The sequence below is a fragment of the Schistocerca cancellata genome, chromosome 5 (genome assembly GCF_023864275.1).
Source record: "Schistocerca cancellata isolate TAMUIC-IGC-003103 chromosome 5, iqSchCanc2.1, whole genome shotgun sequence".
NCBI classification, from domain to species: domain Eukaryota; kingdom Metazoa; phylum Arthropoda; class Insecta; order Orthoptera; family Acrididae; genus Schistocerca; species Schistocerca cancellata.
Genome location: NC_064630.1, coordinates 202,292,469 through 202,317,187, shown reverse-complemented (window position 1 = coordinate 202,317,187; position 24,719 = coordinate 202,292,469).

The following is a 24,719-nucleotide window of genomic DNA, read 5'->3' as shown; positions in this document are numbered from 1 at the left end:
ATGCGTTTTACCTTTCGGCAGCACCTTCTCGTGAAATGTCAATCACCAACTTTCTCCTACGATTGCAAAAATATTTTGTTGGCACCCATCCAGACAGGAAGAAATAATCATCACGATGAAATAAGAGAAATTAGAGATCGCACAGAAAGATTTAAGAGCTCGTTTTTTTCCAGAACGTCGTTCGAGAGTGGAACGGTAAAGAGACAGCTTGAAGGTGGTTCATTGAACCCTCAGTTAGGTTGTGATTTGCACAGTAGCCATGCAGCTGTGGATGTAGATGACTAGAGAGAGGTCACTGAAGTGGTACTGGCATGTAATGCATCGAGAAGGTTCGATCACCATGCCGGTGGTGGAGGACATCACAGGTAACGGGCCAAGAGGAAGAAAAAATGGTTCAAATGGCTCTGAGCACTATGGGACTTAACTTCTGAGGTCATCAGTCCCCTAGAACTCAGAACTACTTAAACCTAACTAACCTAAGGACATCACACACATCCATGCCCGAGGCAGGATTCCAACCTGCGACCGTAGCTGTCGCGCGGTTCCAAACTGTAGCACCTAGAACCGCTCGGCCATCCCGGCCGGCGAAGAGGAAGACCACGGCTGAGTTGGACTGACGGGATCAGAGAGGACATGAGTACCAAGAGAACAGCTGGAGAAGAATACATGGAACGAAGAAGATGGAGGAGGCCTACTGGCCAGACCAAAGACCGACTGTGGATTCTGTGGACAACCTAGTACGTAAGTAAGCAACAGTTTCGTTTTAACGCTGAAATATAGGGAAACATTAAATACCTAACTATAGCTGATTACGTTAGACGTGAATTTTCCGTATTTAACGAGCAAAGCTTGACTAATAAGTCAGCTACTTTAAAAATGCCGTAATGCAGCTAGTTTGAGAAGATAATAAACGGTACTGCAGAAGCAGCACGGCAATGAGGCTGTAGACATGTGGTACTGTAAGGGGCAATTTTTCTAATAATGAAATATAAAGGCCAAGAAGTTCATTTTAATTTTTGCTAATATACAGAAAGCATTAATGGACTAGCATTTTAAACAAATATGGTATACCAGTAAGCGTGAAATAAGTCTAGTGGTGAAAAAGAAAAAAATTAAACTGTAGGCACCACTTTTTTCTCAAGCCGTCCGCGGTGACCGTGCGGTTCTGGCGCTGCAGTCCGGAACCGCGGGACTGCTACGGTCGCAGGTTCGAATCCTGCCTCGGGCATGGGTGTATGTGATGTCCTTAGGTTAGTTAGGTTTAAGTAGTTCTAAGTCCTAGGGGACTTATGACCTAAGATGTTGAGTCCCATAGTGCTCAGAGCCATTTGAACCTTTTTTTTTTCTGAAGACAAATATTTTGCGGCAAATGCTCGACATTCCTGCCTGCCTCCAGCATCGCTACAAAAGTTGATATCGCGGGAGAAATGTTTGGCGCTCCCTCGCTCCCTGTAGAAAATTCCTGGGGTGTTGCGAACGATTGTCATAGCACCAAAAAATACGTGCTCTTACCAGACAAATTTCGGGTTACTCGACGCTAATTCGTTCTGGTTTTATGGACGTAGCTCCAGAACAGTCATTTCGGAAGTGTGGTATCTGTAAAATTTGTCTAGATTCGACGTCCTCTGACCTTATTATCACGTTGGTTTTTTTCTGTTCCGTGGTATGTATCTCATACCATTAAAACAACACCTCAAAACGCTGTGACTCTTATGATGGGCTTGAGGCGCGATATCATTCCGGCATACCAAATTGTAAATACTCCCTATGTAAGTAGGCTGTTTAGGTTTTTATGTTGGTAACACCAGGTAGCGCTCTATATGAAAATCACTGACTGTGAGGGGTGAAGTCTGTGGCTTGTTTGTATTGTTGGAATATTTGCCATTGTAGTGTTGGGCAGTTGGATGTGACAGCGCGTAGCGTTGCGCAGTTGGAGGTGAGCCGCCCCCCAAATCCACCACTGATGGCAGAATTTTGAGAGCGGACGATCTGGACGTGTGTCCATCAGAAAGAGTAAATTTGTAATATTGGATATCATGAATTGATATATATTTGATGACTTTTGGACATTATTTAGGTAAATACATTGTTTGTTCTCTATCAAAATCTTTCATTTGCTAACTATGCCTATCAGTAGTTAGTGCCTTCAGTAGCTAGAATCTTTTATTCAGCTAGCAGTATTGGCGCATGCTGTATTGCAGTAGTTTGAGTAACGAAGATTTTTGTGAGGTAAGTGATTCATGAAAGGTATAGGTTATTGTTAGTCAGGGCCATTATTTTGTAGGGATTATTGAAAGTCAGATTGCGTTGCGCTAAAAGTAGTTAGTTTAGTGTTGACCAGAATAAGCAAAGAGAGAAATGTCTGAGTACTTTCAGTTCTGCTCAGCTGTTTGAAAATCAAATAGCGTAAGGGGTATCCAAGCACAGTAATACATAAACTTTTCAAAGGGGATGTTTCACCTACTATGCAGCTGATGTCGACACTTCAGTCACCATCATGTCGACAGTACGCAGAACAACAAAGTACGGGGTTCGACGCTGCTACTTACAGCCGTTAATTCGAGCATCCGGTGGTCGCAGACTGTAGGTCGCTGCTGTAGCTCACGCAGGACGTACCTTGCTGAAAAGTTCACGAAACGGAGCCAACTGCGATCGGGTGGAGCTACTCCTGGCCGCTAGACTGTCCGCGACGCACGCGCAGTTCCACTACCCGTGGCCTGGGCGCTTTATTGCCCACTTAGAGGCGCTGCCGGGGTCAGGGGCCATACAGCTTATAACGGCGCAGATTGCGACGCGGCCGCTAGGTGCGCTGTCGGCGCCGTAATTGCGTCGCGGAAAGTGAAAAAGTCGCAGGGACGACGGTGGTCAGCCCAGCCCCCACTTGTTAAGAGCTATGGCGGCCGCCGATTTACGACACCATTATGTTTATCGCCGTGATGGAAGGGCGGTGGGGTGGGAGCCGCCTAATGGCTTAGTGGTGTAAGCCCCACACTCGCGCCACACGGAATCCGCCTCTCTATGGGGCCATAATGGTGAAGTAACTAAAGCCAAAACGTGCCCTCTACACTCGTAATCTCAACGGCTGCGGCGGAGAATCATGATCTCTAGTGCAGCTTTCCACTCAGCACCATATCTTGGACCGAATGGTCTGCTGCGTAATCAAAAGTCCTTTTACAGCTAGTCAGTAGCAGATGAATCTATCCGCTTACAATTTATTCCTGTTTTTCTTAACTCTTGTCCAAGAAATCTGAGTGTTGTTTGGTACTACACTCCTGGAAATGGAAAAAAGAACACATTGACACCGGTGTGTCAGACCCACCATACTTGCTCCGGACACTCCGAGAGGGCTGTACAAGCAATGATCACACGCGCGGCACAGCGGACACACCAGGAACCGCGGTGTTGGCCGTCGAATGGCGCTAGCTGCGCAGCATTTGTGCACCGCCGCCGTCAGTGTCAGCCAGTTTGCCGTGGCATACGGAGCTCCATCGCAGTCTTTAACACTGGTAGCATGCCGCGACAGCGTGGACGTGAACCATATGTGCAGTTGACGGACTTTGAGCGAGGGCGTATAGTGGGCATGCGGGAGGCCGGATGGACGTACCGCCGAATTGCTCAACACGTGGGGCGTGAGGTCTCCACAGTACATCGATGTTGTCGCCAGTGGTCGGCGGAAGGTGCACGTGCCCGTCGACCTGGGACCGGACCGCAGCGACGCACGGATGCACGCCAAGACCGTAGGATCCTACGCAGTGCCGTAGGGGACCGCACCGCCACTTCCCAGCAAATTAGGGCCACTGTTGCTCCTGGGGTATCGGTGAGGACCATTCGCAATCGTCTCCATGAAGCTGGGCTACGGTCCCGCACACCGTTAGGCCGTCTTCCGCTCACGCCCCAACATCGTGCAGCCCGCCTCCAGTGGTGTCGCGACAGGCGTGAATGGAGGGACGAATGGAGACGTGTCGTCTTCAGCGATGAGAGTCGCTTCTGCCTTGGTGCCAATGATGGTCGTATGCGTGTTTGGCGCTGTGCAGGTGAGCGCCACAATCAGGACTTCATACGACCGAGGCACACAGGGCCAACACCCGGCATCATGGTGTGGGGAGCGATCTCCTACACTGGCCGTACACCACTGGTGATCGTCGAGGGGACACTGAATAGTGCACGGTACATCCAAACCGTCATCGAACCTATCGTTCTACCATTCCTAGACCGGCAAGGGAACTTGCTGTTCCAACAGGACAATGCACGTCCGCATGTATCCCGTGCCACCCAACGTGCTCTAGAAGGTGTAAGTCAACTACCCTGGCCAGCAAGATCTCCGGATCTGTCCCCCATTGAGCATGTTTGGGACTGGATGAAGCGTCGTCTCACGCGGTCTGCACGTCCAGCACGAACGCTGGTCCAACTGAGGCGCCAGGTGGAAATGGCATGGCAAGCCGTTCCACAGGACTACATCCAGCATCTCTACGATCGTCTCCATGGGAGAATAGCAGCCTGCATTGCTGCGAAAGGTAGATATACACTGTACTAGTGCCGACATTGTGCATGCTCTGTTGCCTGTGTCTAGGTGCCTGTGGTTCTGTCAGTGTGATCATGTGATGTATCTGACCCCAGGAATGTGCCAATAAAGTTTCCCCTTCCTGGGACAATGAATTCACGGTGTTCTTATTTCAATTTCCAGGAGTGTATTTTATAGAGTACATTAAAAGTAATAAACGAAATAAAGACAAATTTCATAAATTATTTACAGAAGGAACACTCTATTGCTTGCTGGTGTGCCAGAGTTAACGAATCCATTTACTGTATTTAACTTCACCGCCTGTTAACTAGGATTTAATATTTTACTTGCAATTGATATGGAGGGTAATTTCGGGTTGCGAACTATTTTTATATTAAAATGACAAGCAGTGGCGGCTACGTTAAAAGAAATTGGGACCTCTTTCATTAAATGACTGACTTAAATTTGAGCTTTTACGGAAGTTAACGCAACTTCTTCTAAAAGTAGCAACAGTCCACAATTTTGGCTTCGAGAGAAAATCTTTTGGTAAAATTTGTTACTGACCGTGAATTTAAACATATTTCCTTGCGGAAGTTAGTATTAAATTGGCTATCGGACTTCGTAACATTAAAATGTTTGCAGTTCATACAGTATCCACAAAAAATGACTACGACACATGAAATGGAGCACTTAAACTATAATAACCAAAAGACATGCTTCCGCATTTAAGAAAACACACAGAATTATGAATCTGTAAAAGAAGGACAGAGTTGTAAATGAAATATGGTTAAGCTTTAACAGTATATTTTAAAGAAATAAAAGTCAACTTACTCTATTCCACAGAGCAAGCATTTCACGTATAATAATTAAAAGCAAAGATCCTCTACATGAAACGTGCGATATTCAAATGCACACACTTGATATTCTGATTTCTAATAACAGTTCCAGTGGCAACATGTGCATTAGTCAACTTACACTATTCCACAGAGCAAGCATTTCAGGCAAAATACTTAAAAGAAAAGAGGCCCTACATGAAACGTACGATATTCAAATGAACACACTTGATATTCTGATTTCTAATAACAGTTCTAGTGGCAACATGTGCATTTTCAACTTTCCGTGGCGTAATGAATAGTCCATTAAATTTTGGCTGAATGCCCGGAATCTAATGGACAATTAAGCAACAGCCCGAGAAATATTTCTTATGACCATTTTATCAAATCCGCAGAATTAACTGCGTAACGTGAATCAAGCTAAGAACAAAGGCAAGAGAGTAAAGAGCAAATAGAAAAGAGCAGAGCAAAAAGAGAACAGTGCGCTTGTTTCACTGGTATTTATACTAATTAGACATTATGATCTTTATGTGATTATCGATATATTATCCAGAGGTGTCTGGCGTCGTTAAATTACTTTGGGTAAATTTCGTGTAAAAGTTGGGGACTTTTCATGTAGGTCTTCACTGACTCAAGGATGCGTATAGACACGCAGAGACCGAACGATTAACATTTTATACAGAACAGTAATCCATAAAGTATAAAACTATATTACCCATGACGTAACAGCAAAATCCTCATACAGAGTAAAATTTGTAACACACAAACATGTGTCTATATGTCCGCCGTTATTGTGTGATAGTGTGATAGTATACAGTAAAAAGAGAACTACTACGAACGTAATCAACATTCACTGCAGAACACATCACACTGATTGAAGAAAACTGCATGGCAAACAAGTACCAAGTTGGAAAACAGCGAAAAAATTATTGACTTTGCCTAGTATGGCATGGAATTTTGTAATTAAATACCAAAGTATTTTGATAAAACTGCTGAAGTTGATTGAGTGTACACAGTTCATTAAGAAGTGTTTGCGAAAGGAGTTGTTACTATATTGTTATTTTTACTGTATTTTATGCTTTTATAGACAAGATTAGCATATATTCTAGGTTTTAAATGAAGTATTGAAATGTCAATTGAAACAAAACTCGCATTGTGTGTGTTTTGTCGTGTGGCAAAATGTTGGTAAAGAGCTGTGGCAGATTTCTGATTGCGTGCTCTTGAGTCCGTTGGAAGTCGCAGTGTTTACCCTATTTGCAGCTTCGTTCGCCAATCTCCCCAGCGTCTCACTAACCCCATGTCAACTTAGCGTAGCTGAAACTTTCTATAGTAATTAGGATGAGTATAATGAATAATATTTACGTTCGAATCTCACCTAATTATTAATCAGAGATGAGTACTCGTTTATTTATTTCTTGAATACAACTTTTACTATTGAGTTGTAATACGTAATACTCTTAATTACAAGTTCCCTTCGTCTTTATCAGAGCAAGAGTCATTAACATTACATTCAACAACAGAGATAATAGCCGGCGTGGATGGCCGAACGGTTCTAGGCGCTACAGTCTGGAACCGTGCGACCGCTACGGTCGCAGGTTCGAATCCTGCCTCGGGCATGGATGTGTGTGATGTCCTTAGGTTAGTTAGGTTTAAGTAGTTCTAAGTTCTAGGGGACTAATGATCTTAGAAGTTAAGTCCCATAGTGCTCAGAGCCAGAGATAATAAGAATCAGAGATAATCCAATGATAGTTTCCACTTTTCTTATGCAAGAAGTAGTGACTTTGCTTTATACATATAGCACAGTATGACAGTTATTTCCATAATAACATATGATATTACAATGGCCCACCAAGGAGTACAACAGAGTGAGTTACGAATCGATGCTGAACTCGTACAACAAGCAGTTAAAAGTTCACATTTGAAACATGTTTGTGTGTTATAAATTGTCCTCTGTGACAGGATTTTGCTGTTTCTTCATGGATCGTATAATTTTTTTATATTCAAGTAATTTGTACTTTTATGGATTCTACTTCTGTATGTAGTCTCCACTCTCCTATGACCTACAATATAATGCGTTCATTAAATCTGTTACGCAAACAATTAATAAAATGTTTTTTCTTTAAATATTTTATGAACTTTGTACTTATTTCATAAATTACTTTTAATGTATTCCATGAAATATTTTATTACGTTTGTTTGTCTACGCTTTGGTGGTATTCGGTAACGGATTACCTTTCCTACAATGCATCAAATATGTCTGGAACGCCAGCAAGATATGTCATGTGCCTTTTACGTTACTGTCGAGAGGTCTGCAGTGTTTGGGTGTAAGAGTATCTTTGACATCATAACAGCGGTTGTTAGTTGTCAAGCTGCAGTACTTAGAGTACAGCTGCCAATTTGTGACATGTGATGATGTAACGTTTTTGGTGGATTGAGCCCCAACGTAGTTATGGAATATGACAGCTGGTTTTGTATGTCTAAGGAAAAAAATCTGATAATTATACTATGTAATACGTGATATCACGCATGTAAGTAGAATTGGCGATGGATGCAGACAATGTGATGCTCCTCCACGGTGGTTTATTCAGGTACTTGAAAATAACAGATGGTCTAAATTAGCTAATTGCAAGGTTTAAACAAATAACATTTTCTTTACAGCCGACAATGTACCATGTTTTCTTTCATAAAGTAATTATGGACTGTGAGTCCTTACAGAAACAAAACTTGTTATGATTGTTATTGTAGTAAAATATATATTTTATTATTATTATTATTATTATTATTATGAGAACCGTACGGAAAGTGACACGACAACGGGGATCCGTGCTTCATTTCGGCTTCTAAATCTATATACATACTCCGGAAGCCAGGCGGACGGTACTCTGAAGCACTACCACTTATTTCATTTCCTGTTCCACTTGGAAATAGAAAAAAGGCTGTCTATATGCCTACGAGCCCTAGTTTCTCTTATCGTATTTCCGTGTTGGTGGCAGTGAAATCGTTCTGCCGGTTCCCTAAATTTTCTCAGTAGTGTTCCTCGAAAAGAACGTCGCATTACCTCCAGGGATTCCCATTTGAGTCTCCGAAACATCTTCGTAATACTTGCGTGTTGTTCGAACCTAACGTTAACAAATCTAGCATCCCGAGTCTGAATTGCTTCGATGTCTTCCTTTAATCCGACCTGGTGCAGATCCAAAACACTCCAGCAGTACTCAAGAGTCAGTTGTACAAGTGTGCTGTACACGCTCTCCTTGACAGATGAACCACACTTTCCTAAAATTTTCCCAATAAATCAGAGTCGACCATTCGCCTCCCTTCTTACATGCTGGTTCCATTTCATATTGCTTCGCAACGTTACTCCAGATTTTTAAACGACATGGCTGTGCCAAGCAGCACACTACCATTGCTGTATTCGAATATTACGGGTCTCTTTTTAATACTCATCTGCATTAAGTTACATTTTTGTGCATTTAGAGCTAGATACTATTCGTTACACCAGTTAGTGATTTTGTCTAAGTCATCTTGTATCGCGGTACAGTCACTCAACGACACTCGTACACCGCATCATCATCACCAAGTAGCCGCAGGCTGCTGCTCACCCTGTCCGCCAGATCAATAATGCATATATAAAATAACAGCGGTCTTATCACATTTCAGTGGGGCACTCCTTTGTCTCTGATGAACAATGGCCGTCAACGACAGTGTACTGGGTGCTGTTACTTAGAGAAGTCTTCGAGCGGCTCACACATCTGGGAACCTACACTCCTGGAAATTGAAATAAGAACACCGTGAATTCATTGTCCCAGGAAGGGGAAACTTTATTGACACATTCCTGGGGTCAGATACATCACATGATCACACTGACAGAACCACAGGCACATAGACACAGGCAACAGAGCATGCACAATGTCGGCACTAGTACAGTGTATATCCACCTTTCGCAGCAATGCAGGCTGCTATTCTCCCATGGAGACGATCGTAGAGATGCTGGATGTAGTCCTGTGGAACGGCTTGCCATGCCACTTCCACCTGGCGCCTCAGTTGCACCAGCGTTCGTGCTGGACGTGCAGACCGCATGAGACGACGCTTCATCCAGTCCCAAACATGTTCAATGGGGGACAGATCCGGAGATCTTGCTGGCCAGGGTAGTTGACTTACACCTTCTAGAGCACGTTGGGTGGCACGGGATACATGCGGACGTGCATTGTCCTGTTGGAACAGCAAGTTCCCTTGCCGGTCTAGGAATGGTAGAACGATGGGTTCGATGACGGTTTGGATGTACCGTGCACTATTCAGTGTCCCCTCGACGATCACCAGTGGTGTACGACCAGTGTAGGAGATCGCTCCCCACACCATGATGCCGGGTGTTGGCCCTCTGTGCCTCGATCGTATGCAGTCCTGATTGTGGCGCTCACCTGCTCGGCGCCAAACACGCATACGACCATCATTGGCACCAAGGCAGAAGCGACTCTCATCGCTGAAGACGACACGTCTCCATTCGTCCCTCCATTCACGCCTGTCGCGACACCACCGGAGACGGGCTGCACGATGTTGGGGTGTGAGCGGAAGACGGCCTAACGGTGTGCGGGACCGTAGCCCAGCTTCATGGAGACGGTTGCGAATGGTCCTCGCCGATACCCCAGGAGCAACAGTGTCCCTAATTTGCTGGGAAGTGGCGGTGCGGTCCCCTACGGCACTGCGTAGGATCCTACGGTCTTGGCGTGCATCCGTGCGTCGCTGCGGTCCGGTCCCAGGTCGACGGGCACGTGCACCTTCCGCCGACCACTGGCGACAACATCGATGTACTTTGGAGACCTCACGCCCCACGTGTTGAGCAATTCGGCGGTACGTCCACCCGGCCTCCCGCATGCCCACTATACGCCCTCGCTCAAAGTCCGTCAACTGCACATACGGTTCACGTCCACGCTGTCGCGGCATGCTACCAGTGTTAAAGACTGCGATGGAGCTCCGTATGCCACGGCAAACTGGCTGACACTGACGGCGGCGGTGCACAAATGCTGCGCAGCTAGCGCCATTCGACGGCCAACACCGCGGTTCCTGGTGTGTCCGCTGTGCCGTGCGTGTGATCATTGCTTGTACAGCCCTCTCGCAGTGTCCGGAGCAAGTATGGTGGGTCTGACACACCGGTGTCAATGTGTTCTTTTTTCCATTTCCAGGAGTGTATTTCTTATGCTCGTAAGTTCGTTAAGTCTGCAGTGCGGCACAATGTGAAATTCTTTTCGAAAATCTAGGATTATGGAATCTGCCTGTTACCCTTCATCGTAGTTCACAGGATATCATGCGAGGACACTGCAAGCTGAGTTTCGCACGAGCGATACTTTCTTAAACCGCGCTGATTCGTGAACATGAGTATCTCCGTCTCCAGAAAATTTACTGTATTCGGAGAATATCTTGAAGAATCCTGCAGCAAATCGATTTTAAATAAATTTTGCGAGTCTGTTCTTTTAGATGCGCTTTTTTACAGTTGCTTAGGCCTTTGTGCTGGACGAGAGATTTGCGGTGAATGCCGTTGCTTTTCTACACTTGGGATGTATATTACTCTCCTCCACAGGGGAGTCTGTACGATGGTCAAACTACAGTATGTTTTGCATGATTTACCTGCGTCAAAGTTTCTTAAACCCGAAAGTTCAAACTTCGGCTTTCCTTTTGTTATCTTCTAGTGCCACACGAGACTGGTCAACGAGTGACTGGGTAGAAGTCTTAGAACCACTTAGCGATTATACGTAGGGCCAGTATTTTCTCGAGTTCTTCGCGAGGTCTTTTGCTAAGGTATGACGGTGTGGCGATATTTGTACGCTTCGTGCATTGATCTTTTCACAGTCGCACAGATTTCTACTAACTTTAGCGTGTTATCATTTGTGCTTCCTCCTTTGAACCGAGAGTACAACAGCCTTTGCATTTGGGGGACAAATCGGTCATTTTGGTTTACGGTGCGCTATTATTACAGCACCAGAAGACTGGAGATCAAGTCGGCACTTAACATCTCTCTCCAATGTTATCTACCATTTGACTCGGACTCAATTTGCAGTGGCGCCTCACAGAAGAGACCAAGGTACTTTCTGGCCGTTCTGCGAAGGTGGAGCCTGTAACACGTTAGGAGCATGGCCGACTAAGTGGCGTCTTAAGTTTAACGCTTGTAAGTGTGTCGCTTTCACTTGTGTGGTGAGTCGCTTTTACTTGTGTATGTGTTATCGTAAATACAAACCTGGGAATGTAAACTGATAACCTAAATGTGCTACTGAGCTCAAAGCCACATAACTTACACGAAATTGGAGAGTATCCTGTGTGAATGGAAACCGATCTCATTCACAAGCAAATAAATAAGCAAACCAATAATTTCAAGCTCAGTAGACTTGGTCAGCATGAACTGTTTGAAAAAAAAAAGTAATTGTATTAAAAAAATCAAACTCTAATGTCGACTCGTACAAGAATATAACCTGAAAGACACGAAAATTTCTGCACTTATATATGGTCTTGGTAAAATAAACAAACTGACAGAACCTACAGTGCACAAAGGAAACGAAACAATCACGTATTACGAATCTCACCTGAAAAATGAAGTACTGGCAAAAACAGCAACACAGCAAGATTCCGCAATAGCTAAAAAAAATACTGCTAAAAACTAACTACAGCTGGCCCAGGCAAATTGGGTTCATAATCTTGACACAGAATGCTAATGAAACACATGACTCACCCTTTATATGAAAATTCATTTAATCTAATAACTTCCGTGGCACAATAAATTACCTCAGAAGATCAATCAATAGAATTATTATCAAAAACTCGCCCGTGACGAGGCTGAAGTGGACCAACAATACAAGTCTACAAAAATAAAAATAAACTTTGTACTTCATCAAATAATACCTTTTTCTTCATTTCAAAACCTGTATTATGTCAGTATGCTATCCAACCATTGTTCTGAGTCGTCATTCCTCCTCGTAATAAATCTGACACTCACATACTTCCAAAAGTAAGTCCATGCATTACACTGTACACTCAACGAAATTCGCCTGCTGCACACCGCAGCTTTCCACTACAGACGATCAAAGATTCTACGACTCCAAATTGCTTACATTGCAGACACAGACACTGTTGCCTGCCAACTGTTTCTCTGACCACAGTTCTTGAAATATCTCATTTTCATTTATTAATATTAACACATCCAATAATATCATCAAAAAATAACGATGTTACAAGCTGGCAAAAGCTAGGTGCTGATCATAAAACGGCCTAGAGCGCCTGTGGATCTTACGCCAGTGTGGATCATGGGTGGCCCCATCCCATTGCTCCGCACAGCAAACTACCTTGTCGTAATCCTTGATAAGCATCTGACACGGAAGCCACACACTGAACAGGTCAGAGGGAAATCGCGAGGTCTCCTGAAGGCTCTGTATCCTCTTACAAATCCTACATGTATTCTTCCCTCACACTGTGGAGTAATGCTATATCTAGCTATGATCCAACCACAGCTAGAATATGCGACCGTAGTGCCGAGAAAAGCCGCCAGCCGTCATATACATCGGTTACAAGGGACGCAAGGCAGGATCCTCGGACTGTCCATGCGCCTACCAAGATACTTCCCAAGGCGCGCGTTGCACGAACGGACGGGAACCCCGTACTTACGCGATCGAATCCAACGGGCTGCCCAACTTTTCTACGAAACGTCGAGGCAGTCTGAAAACAGGTCATAGCCTCGTTGGAAAACAGAAACACTGTCACCGGACCACAAGGTGGCTGGACCTGCTCCGTGAATTAAACTTCCGTGAGTTACAGAGGCAGTAGAACAATACGCAAAAATGGACACATTAAAGTAGTAAGGGCACACAAAAATCAAGGAGCGAAAGTAAACAACATAGAGAATGCAGGAACAATGCAAAGAGCTTAATTTGAGAAACAACATGACAGTTAGGGCTGTCAGTTATTTATTTTATTTATCGTATCCAAGACATCGCTTTTACAAAATCTTTAAGGTTACAATAAAGAGAAAACACAAAACATAAAGCAATACAATACATGGTAATGAGAGAAGTGAAGATTAAATAAAGTAAAACACGAAAACACAGAAAACAAAAAAATGGTTCAAATGGCTCTGAGCATTATGGGACTTAACTTCTGAGGTCATCAGTCCACTAGAACTTAGAACTACTTAAACCTAACTAACCTAAGGACATCACACACATCCATGCTCGAGGCAGGATTCGAACCTGCGACCGTAGCGGTCGCGTGGTTCCAGACTGTAGCGCCTAGAACCGCACGGCCACTCCGGCCGGCACACAGAAAACAATGTCTGGGATTACAATCTTCATATCCCATGCAAAGCTCAATGCGTTGCAACTTGTACGGCCTTGTCATTTGCTGTTAGTAGATCCTGTATTGTACAAGGTTCGCCCGATTTCCTGCAGACTAGTAGATTTTGTGGGCCTTCAGTTTTCCATATTCGCAGCCCCATTTCTTCAGGTTTATTTTGCATCGTGATACACCCTATCTTAATCTGTTCAAGGCTTTCCAGATCGTATATGGAAGTTCGAAGCCGGCTGTAGGTTCTTCCCTGGAGCTATTCCCTGGTCTTCTTGGTTCAGAGTTTCGCCACAGTTCTTCTCGTAGTGTTTTGGGCGGTATAGGGATTGGATCAGTTGTCTGAAGAAAACTCTTCCTTGATTTAAGTCTTTTAGTTTGGGGGTAGTGTCCAAACACTGGTTGCCTGGGATGCCCATAAGTTGGTACAGCTGGCTTGTGGGAGTAGGGCGGAGACCGCCTGTTATGACGCGTCCTGTCTCATGCAGAGCTATGTTTACTTGTGTTGTATGGGCGAATTTTTGCCATACAGGTGCCGAGTACTCCCCAGCGGAGGAACATAACGCTAGAGATGACGTACAGAGAACTGTGTGTGGTGTTCCCCACCTACTATTCTTAAGCTTGCGGATGATGTTGTTACTAGCACTCACTTTCATCTTTGTATCCAAACAGCCGAGTTCGACTCCACGATATTTTGGTGTGTCGCAATAAGAGAGGTGTTGCCCACTCCAGGCTGAGTTTTCTCTACTGCTCAGGTGACAAGCGCAAACATGGGTTTGGTTTGACGTGGTTATCGTCACAGTAGTCAGCTGGATTCTCAACCACTGTTGTCAGTTTTCTTTCCACCTCTTCAAATGTTTTGTCCTGAGCAGCAATGGCTGTATCATCTGCGTAGATGAAGGAGCGAGTAACTGTACTAATCGGCTGGTCATTGGTGTAGAAGTTGCACATTAGTGGGGCAAGGACGCTACTTTGGAGTAGTCCATTTTTTTGGGTCCTCCATCGGCTCAGTCTGCAGCGTAACAAAGTAGCATCTGTTCTGCAGCAGGCACTGGATGAACTGCGCCAGTCAGTAATCCTTCGTAGTGTTATATATTTTTGATATTAACATATTATGCTTAATGGTGTCATACGCGGCTGTAAGGTCGATAAAAGCTGTACCTGTGATATTTTTTCCGTTCGTAGCCATCTTCTACGTGCTGTGTGAGGCTCCAAATTTGTACACGTCATGACCTCCCAGGGTGGAACCCTGTTTGCTCTTTAATAATATTCTGGTCTACATGTGCGAGATGCGGCTGAGGATCATTCTTTCCAGGACTTTATAGAACTGTCAGAGGAGAGAGCGGAAAATTTTTGGGATCTGTGGGGCTCTTACCAGGTTTGCCTTCCGCCATATCTTGGGGATCTTCATTTCAAGGACACATTTGTTCGTCATAGCTAATAACCACAGTCTGGTAGTGGGTCCGAACATTTTTATTTGCTTTGGGCGTAAATCATCTACTCCAGCAGCTATACTATTCTTCATTAGAGAGAAGGAGTCTTCAAATTCTTCCATGGTAAATGGTCTTCTTCTTGAGTGAATCTCTGATGCTTCTTTCTTGCATGTTTGCTGTTGGTTTTGCCATTGATTAGGAGCTGATATGCTACTTGATTTGGTAAGACCTTATATAAATTTTGAGTGTGAGTTGGGGAGTCATTATTGATGTTCTTAAGAAATTTCCATGCCTTTCGGCTATTCTGTTTCATGTCTAGGCTAGTGATTAAGTTACACCATTTCGCTCGTATTGAGTCTGATATAGCCTGGAGGAGTTCTCCCGCCGCACTTGTTTCTTCTGAAAACGAGTTTTCCTCAAAGAGCCGTGGCGAGCTGGCACCAGTTTTATTTTGTTCATGTATCGTTGAGATCGATTGTGGTTGAGGTAAGCTACTTTTGCTTTTCGCGTGTCTTATCTTATGGCTTGGCAGGCGAAGCGAGTTGGTTGTTAACCTTCGACGGGTAACCCTGCAGATCTCGTGACATACGCGGTGGGACGAGTGTCAACGGCTGCCGATCAAGCGTGATGCCCGTTACACGTTGTGGTGTGAAATTGGTTGGGCGTTTTGCCGACATGGGCAGCTCGCAATAGAAGTTCTGTGACTTCGCTGGGAACAAAATTTGAAGGGAAGCGGTGAGGCTGTGGAACCCGCTCCCTCGTATTGTATACCTGATATGGAGTAAGTCGTCGTAATTGTTTGTTCACCGACGCTCTCACAGATTTTAAACTTTATTATTATGGTGAGACTTTCATAGTCGAACCTTAAGACGGTGTGGAAGAGTTCAGTTGGCCTAGTTAAATGGTGGCCGTTATTTGAAAATTTTCTCAGTTTTACTAGTGATTTGTGCCCCTTGCAATCAAATGATTTTATGTTGCCGTTTTTAAAGTCTGCACTCTATTAATATAGTAGTCCATGTGTGAGATAAAGGTTCAGCCGAGTGTTTCTATGTTTCAGAGTTATTTGAATGTCTTTGTGATTCGGGCAGAAACTTTTGATTGTGCCAGCGCCTTGGCGGGGAGTGAAATGTCATCCGAGGTCTAGACTGGGCAGTGTTTAAGAACCTGGCCATTAGCGGAGTTGTTCACATATCGCCTTCCAAAGTTTAGTATTTATCTTCCTTTCCGTCAAGGCAGGTTAAGCTGGTACATATATGTACTGTATGTAACCTGTTTGTACATGAACTTGTTTTCTTTAATATTAGGGACTGGCAACTGGCTAAACCTTAAATTACATAGCAGCTGCTGAGTTCGTTGTGCAGCTTTTTCTAGTAATTTTTTTTTATTTTAGCACGTGAACATTTATACTTTTAAGGATCAGTGTTTCTGTTGTAGTTTTTTATTAAAGTGGTTCTATCATGTTATGTAATGGCATCTCAGATTGGCACTAATGTTCAAGTGTTATTAAGTCACCCTTTACCTGTAATTGTTTTCATTATATCTATTATGAGGGAAGTCCTATATGGTATTTTGGAATTCTCAAGTTTGTTAGTAACCCTGGTTTCTTAATTTGGAACTGTTTGTTAGAGTATTGAGTACGTTGGGTTTCTAACTGTATTTGCAAAGCTATATCTAGCAGCTCGTCCACAGTTTGTGATTGCCAATTTTTTTTAAAAGGGGTAATGTCAATAACCTATCTTAGTTATAAATTGTGACTACCAACCATGATTCTATCCCGCTTCCTCTTTTATGGCCGGCCGAAGTGGCCGAGCGGTTCTAGGCGCTACATTCTGGAACCGCGCGATCGCTACGGTCGAATCCTGCCTCGGGCATGGATGTGTGTGATGTTCTTAGGTTAGTTAGGCTTACGTAGTTCTAAATTCTAGGGGACTGATGACCTCAGAAGTTAAGTCCCATAGTGCTCAGAGCCATTTGAACCATTTGAACCTCTTTTATGGTATTTAAGTATGGTATGTAAGTGTGGTACGATTAAGGAATCACATTTCAGTAATGTTCCAGGAGAACCTTTGAGTTTCCGTTGAGCCCAGGTGTATATGTAGCTCTACAACCTCAGGGGATGTTTTTGCGTGAAACAGTTCTAACTAATTCAGTAAATGTGTCATATTTTTCGGGACTCACGTGTAGGTTCTGACCCTCTCTGTCAAGTTCTTCGATGAATTTGTCCCACTGGGCACGTTTAAAATTAAAGTACCTTTTGGTTGGTTGGTTGTTTGGGGAAGGAGACCAGACTACGAGGTCATCGGTCTTATTGGATTAAGGAAGGACGGGGAAGCAAGTCGGCCGTGCCCATTCAAAGAACCATCCCGGCATTTGCCTGGAGCGATTTAGAGAAATCACGGAAAACCCAAATCAGAATGGCCGGACGTGGGATTGAACCGTCGTCCTTCCGAATGCGAGTCCAGTAAAAGCATCTTCTGAATTGAGTGGTTGCTATCTTAACAATTGCTCCTCCCAGACATATTACGGCTTGATGATATGTACATTTGAGGGGTTCTCCCACATCCTTCCTGATTTGATGTGCAATATTTTGGCTGACGAAGACGTCATCAGGATTGCATCCACGGTTCCACCTGCTACTTTTAAAGGGGGTTGGAAGTTTGAGTCTGCCCAGGTTTCGAGGTCCTCTCCACTTTTGTCTTTTGCCTGTATCCGCACGCTGAGCTTTGGTATTTGAAATCGCTCATTACTAGTTTCGTTGGTTGTAATCCGAAGTTGGACAATTCATTGAATCTGAATTCGCTGTTCCGTGGCTTATGTCACTGTACAGGATTGTATCTCTACAGCCAAGATTTCGATGTCGTCTTGAGATGTCAGTTCTGCAGATATAACCTCTAAGTCGTTTTTGATGAAGACTGCGCTGCCGTATTGCCAATGTGGTTGGGTTGTTAGGTTGTTTTTGGGGGAGGAGACCGGACAGCGAGGTCATCGGTCTCATCGGATTAGGGAAGGACGGGGAAGGAAGTCGGCCGTGCCCATTCAAAGGAACCATCCCGGCATTTGCCTGGAGCGATTTAGGGAAATCAGGAAAACCTAAATCAGGATGGCCGGACACGGGATTGAACCGTCGCCCGTGTGGTCTTTCCATTACTAATTTCATTCCGTGCATCTTCACACTAAGGCACCACGAGTTAAGGAGAGTTTAAGTGGTACAAGTAGCTCTAGCACTATGGGACTTAACTTCTGAGGTCATCAGTCCCCTAGAACTTAGAACTACTTAAACCTAACTAACCTAAGGACATCACACACATCCACGCCCGAGGCAGGATTCGAACCTGCGACCGTAGCGGTCACGCGGTTCCATACTGAAGCGCCTGGAACCGCTCGGCCACAGCGGCTGGCAGACGAGGAGAAGGAGGAGGAGGAGGACGGAGGCGGACTGAGGGCGCGAGCGGCGCTATTAGAGAGAGAGCAGCTGGCGCCGCAGATGCAGGCGGCGCGATTGCCCTAACAGAATAAACACGGCCAGCGCTGGGGGTGTTTTGGCAGGTCGTTGGGCGTCACGGCGGCGATGCTATCTGGCCGGCCATTACGACCCGCGCCCACGGCCCGCCTTCCTCTAACAACCCGGCCGCGCGCCCGGGGCGGTCCGGCGGCCCGCGCTCGCGATAAATTCTGACCCCGGCGCTGTGAATAAGGAACAGCCCCAGCTGGGAAACTGCCAGCCGCCCTGCGCTCCTCCATTCCCACGAGCTCCGGTTCTCTGCAAGCCACCGACTGTCCTGCCGCCGACACGGCTCCTCGTACTATGCTTGCACTTTCCTCGTTCGTTGCTCCTCTTCCACACAACTATTCTCCACCAATAGAAGGTGCAGTGTGTGTGTGTGTGTGTGTGTGTGTGTGTGTGTGTGTGTGTATACACCGCTGGGTCCAGATTACGGTCCGTCCTTTGGCTCCACCTATGTACACCACCGACCACTAAAACTGCAGCCAACAACAACAGCAAGAATCGAAAAGTCACATACTGTGTACTTTTGTGAAATAAGGACGTGGTTGGAGATCGTGGCTGTCATATAAAATAAATTATTGATGGTGTACAGGAAGCAGCCACAAATTGGTTTTACGTTACTTTATTCAAAAAGTGCCTTTACCGGTTTCGAATTTTTCACAATTCATCATCAGACGGTTTTACATTCTTTTATCAAAACAAATAATGGTTTTTGTGAGTTGCACTAGCATAAACAATAATTTACAATTACAAACATGTAACCAAAGAGGTTACGCTACAGATTTGTGTTGGAATGCAACTTACATGAAATGGCCATCAGGCGTGTCTGCTTTTTGAATGCTCTCCCAATGAAATATAATCTAAGGATGCTCATATTTTCTCTATCACATACGTTGGTTTGCATTGCAGAACACTTTGGTTTGGTCATGTTGTGAATCGAATCATGTAGTGCCCATTGAAAATTCGTTTTATGACCAAATGAAAGTGTTTTACAATGCAAATCAAGGTATCTGATTTCGATAACATGGACATCCTCGAGAATATAATTCATCAGGGAATTCTTAAAAAACAGATACGCCAGAATGGTAGTTCATGTAAGCTGCATTACAACACAAGTCTGTAGCGTAAGCATTTTGGTTACACGTTTGTAATTGTAAATTATTGTTTATCCTTGGACAACTCACAGGGAACCAATGTATCGTTTCACTTGATTAAAGCGTGTAAAACCGTCTGATGATGAATTGTGAAAAATTCGAGACCGGTAAAGGCACTGGTTGCGGTACAGCAAAAACAAATTATATTACTTTACAGTATAGTAGGAAGAACACATCAATCAATTTGAAGGTGATTTAGGGACAAAACGAGTACTTTTGTGTTCTGCTTTCGAACACACAGGTGGCCAAAGAGAACACTGAATTAAGTGACGAGCCCAATAATAGATCACTTAATTTGCGGCGACTGTCCACTTTAGTTGGAAGGAGGTGTTCACTCCAGATGTTGGTCAAAACGGAACTGCCGCTTTGACCCCTGTGGCAGTACATTAAGAGTGTGGCGTCTCGCGGCTCTCGCGAGACGTGCAAATTTCCTCTTCCTGCTTAATACCCTGTGATGCTGCGTGCACAAGCGTGGTGGACAGCTGATGTGCCGTTATCGATTATCGACGACACCGGACGTACTCCTACAAGATGCGAAACTTATTACATAATAACCTTATTACTTCGTAACTTTTCTCAACAACAATGGATCTAACCAGACGGACGTTGAGTGGAAGTTAAGTCATTCCAAGCTGCTGCAATTCCAAGCCACGCCGGCCGGGGTGGCCGAGCGGTTCTAGGCGCTACAGTCTGGAACTGCGCGACCGCTGCGGTCGCAGGTTCGAATCCTGCCTTGGGCATGGATGTGTGTGATGTCCTTAGGTTAGTTAGGTTTAATTAGTTCTAAGTTCTAGGCGAATGATGACCTTAGAAGTTAAGTCCCATAGTGCTCAGAGCCATTTGAACCAATTCCAATCCACAGTGCATCTGTTGGTCTCTCCGCAACCTATGACCAGATGCTTCCAGAGATATGATATAAGGAGCACTTGGCCGTCAGGGTAGCCTCAGTGATGTACTGAGGTAGGTCAAGACGACACTGGCAACAAGCGCTCTTGCGATATTTCGTTAAAAGAGAACACCACCGACTCCACATAAACAGAGCACACCTAAGGGACTTTAAAGCGTGCGAAATGCAGCACCTTCTCTCAGAATTACTGACTATGCGAACGAGGAGTGATCGTATAGTGTATCCAACTGCACCTCATAGCAACTCGCAGGGTGATGAAGATGACAGTGACCAAGCGACAGTTGTTCTCCTCGGAGCTTCCATATACGGGTACATCCGTCGTCAATACACAGTACTGGTATCCGCCTAAAAAATGGCATGTCGTCTCTCCTGTGTCCAGTGTTGTCCGTGCTCTCTCTGTTGCCGCATCGAGGAAAGCTGCAACAATGGTAGCCATACTGGCAGCCCGTGATGCTCCAGACGTCATCACACTGTCCGTGTGAACACTTTGCTTCATCCAAATAAGCCCATTTCCTGAGTCCAGGTACGTCGCTGGCAGACTGTACCTCTGTCCTCTCAGGCGCTAGACACGTGGGGACGCTGAGATCCTCTGTGGCATCGAGAAAGGCCTCCTTAATTCATCGCTTCCGTATTAGCATGTTAGTCACGTGATCTCAAGAAAAGCAAACAGCAGTATCGCTGTAAACTATGGTCTCGATGGACCACTATGCTGCCACTTTCGAATTCTGACACGTGACAAGCAACACTCAAATAAGATTTCTGAATGCAAACCCGCTGCGTAATCTTTCGTTATAAACAGAATAAAGATGGCTTTTCTCATGAGTGCTTGGTGGTTTTGTCCTAAATAGCTAATCATTTGCATATCCAAGCATGTAGCACACCTCATGATAATTTCGCATTTGTTGCTTGTAGGCTTCATGGTGTGGCGACGTTTAGTGGTCATCGATGCTCAGTTGTTGCAATTTGTAATTGTCAGGTATCTGGGAGACGAAAATTTAATAGTCATGGATGACTGGAATTCGACAGTAGGAAAAGGGAGAGAAGGAAACATAGTAGGTGAATATGGATTGGGGCTAAGAAATGAAAGAGGAAGCCGTTTGTTAGAATTTTGCACAGAGCATAACTTAATCATAGCTAACACTTGGTTCAAGAATCATAAAAGAAGGTTGCATACATGGAAGAATCCTGGAGATACTAAAAGGTATCAGATAGTTTATATAATGGTAAGACAGAGATTTAGGAACCAGGTTTTAAATTGTAGGACATTTCCAGGGGCAGATGTCGACTCTAACCACAATCTATTGGTTATAAACTGTAGATTAAAACTGAAGAAATTGCAAAAAGGTGGGAATTTAAGGAGATGGGACCTGGATAAACTGACTAAACCAGAGGTTGTACAGAGTTTCAGGGAGAGCATAAGGGAACAATTGACAGGAATGGGGGAAAGAAATACAGTAGAAGACGAATGGGTAGCTCTGAGAGATGAAGTAGTGAAGGCAGCAGAGGATCAAGTGAGTAAAAAGACGAGGGCTAGTAGAAATCCTTGGGTAACAGAAGAAATATTGAATTTAATTGATGAAAGGAGAAAATATAAAAATGCAGTAAATGAAGCAGGCGAAAAGGAATACAAACGTCTCAAAAATGAGATCGACAGGAAGTGCAAAATGGCTAAGCAGGCATGGCTAGAGGACAAATGTAAGGACGTGGAGGTTTACCTCACTAGTCGTAAGATAGATACAGCCTAAAGGAAAATTAAAGAGACCTTCGGAGAAAAGAGAGCCACTTGTATGAATATCAAGAGCTCAGATGGAAACCCAGTTCTAAGCAAAGAGGGGAAAGCAGAAGGGTGCAAGGAGAATATAGAGGGTCTATACAAGGGCAATGTACTTGAGGACAATATTATGGAAATGGAAGAGGATGTAGATGAAGATGAAATGGGAGATATGATACTGCGCGAAGAGTTTGACAGAGCACTGAAAGACCTGAGTCGAAAAAAGGCCCCGGGAGAAGACAACATTCCATTAGAACTACTGACGGCCTTGGGAGAGCCAGTTCTGAGATAACTCTACCATCTGGTGAGCAAGATGTACGAGACAGGCGAAATACCCTCAGACTTCAAGAAGAATATAATAATTCCAATCCCAAAGAAAGCAGGTGTTGACAGATGTGAAAATTACCGAACTATCAGTTTAATAAGTCACAGCTGCAAAATACTAACACGAATTATTTACAGACGAATGGAAAAACTGGTAGAAGCCGACCTCGGGGAGGATCAGTTTGGATTCCGTAGAAATGTTGGAACACGTGAGGCAATACTGACCTTACGACTTATCTTAGAAGAAAGATTAAGGAAAGGTAAACCTACGTTTCTAGCATTTGTAGACTTAGAGAAAGCTTTTGACAATGTTGACTGGAATACTCACTTCCAAATTCTAAAGGTGGCAGGGGTAAAATACAGGGAGCGAAAGGCTATTTACAATTTGTACAGAAACCAGATGGCAGTTATAACGGTCGAGGGGCATGAAAGGGAAGCAGTGGTTGGGCAGGGAGTGAGACAGGGTTGTCGCCTCTCCTCGATGTTATTCAATCTGTATATTGAGCAAGCAGTAAAGGAAACAAAAGAAAAATTTGGAGTAGGTATTAAAATCCAGGGAGAAAAAATAAAAACTTTGAGGTTAACCGATGACATTGTAATTCTGTCAGAGACAGCAAAGGACTTGGAAGAGCAGTTGAATGGAATGGACAGTGTCTTGAAAGGAGGATATAAGATGAACATCAACAAAAGCAAAACAAGGATAATGGAATGTGTAAGGTGTCAGGCAAATCCAACACCTTCCATGAAAACCCTGACATGATAAGCAAATCAAATGGTTCAAATGGCTCTGAGCACTATGGGACTCAACAGCTTAGGTCATAAGTCCCCTAGAACTTAGAACTACTTAAACCTAACTAACCTAAGGACATAACACACACCCATGCCCGAGGCAGGATTCGAACCTGCGACCGTAGCAGTCCCGCGGTTCCGGACTGCAGCGCCAGAACCGCTAGACCACCGCGGCCGGCATAAGCAAATCCAGTAGTATGTCACATAGCTCCGAAATAAATAGTGACTTTAATTAACCAAAGTAATACAAGTAAAGAGTGAGCAAATGGAATACCACAGACTAACACAAGAATGCCTAAATGCATGTCATACCTTCCCACCGTGAGACAGACGCAGTTCCGAGGGGAGAAACGAGAACAGAAACCGAGAACAGAACCATGTTAAGCAGGAAGGCCCTACGATAAGGGACGGACACCCACGTCGCCATCTGACCGCTAGGACCACCCCAGCCGCAAGTTTTAGCGTGAGACTTTTTCGCGTCTCTGTTACGTTGCAAACTTTAAAAACATTACCCCACCATGAAAAGTATAATGTTTCTCATTGGATAGACAGAATTTTTGTAGGCGGAGCTTAAGGTTAACATTGAGACCCTGATTGGTCAGATGAAAACACAGCCAGATAGTTTTTTTTTAAACCAACTTCAGTAAATTGTAGTAAGGTGAAGTAAGGAGAGAGTTGCTTCCTAGACGGCGAGGTGACCGGAGCTGTGCTGTCCGCCGCCCCCTGACGAACACCGACAAGGTAATGAACGCACGCCCCCTGACGAACACCGACAAGGTAATGAACGCACGCGATGCCGCATAACAGCGCTTAAAGCTTCACTCAGAACTGCAGAAGTCTCATCTGTTACACCCCCTTTTTGCGTAATACTAGTGTCGATTGTCAATTAAAGCTCATGGTGTTCACATTTGCCACTTGAAGTAAAAATCTGAAACGTGATGCTTTTTCTGTTATATAGTTATTGAGAAGCCACATCAGCCACTGTAATTTACGACAAGTTAGATAAGTAATTAAAGATAATTGAGGGTCACTGTAGACCATTTTGATAGTTTTCTCTCTTGTGAAACTTAATTTAAACCTAGATTATAGATGTGATATGGCATATGTCATCCTTCGATCCATTGTAGAACTTGGAAACCCACTCAGGGAATATTCGTTCACATTTTTGTTGAATGCAGTTGGTTTT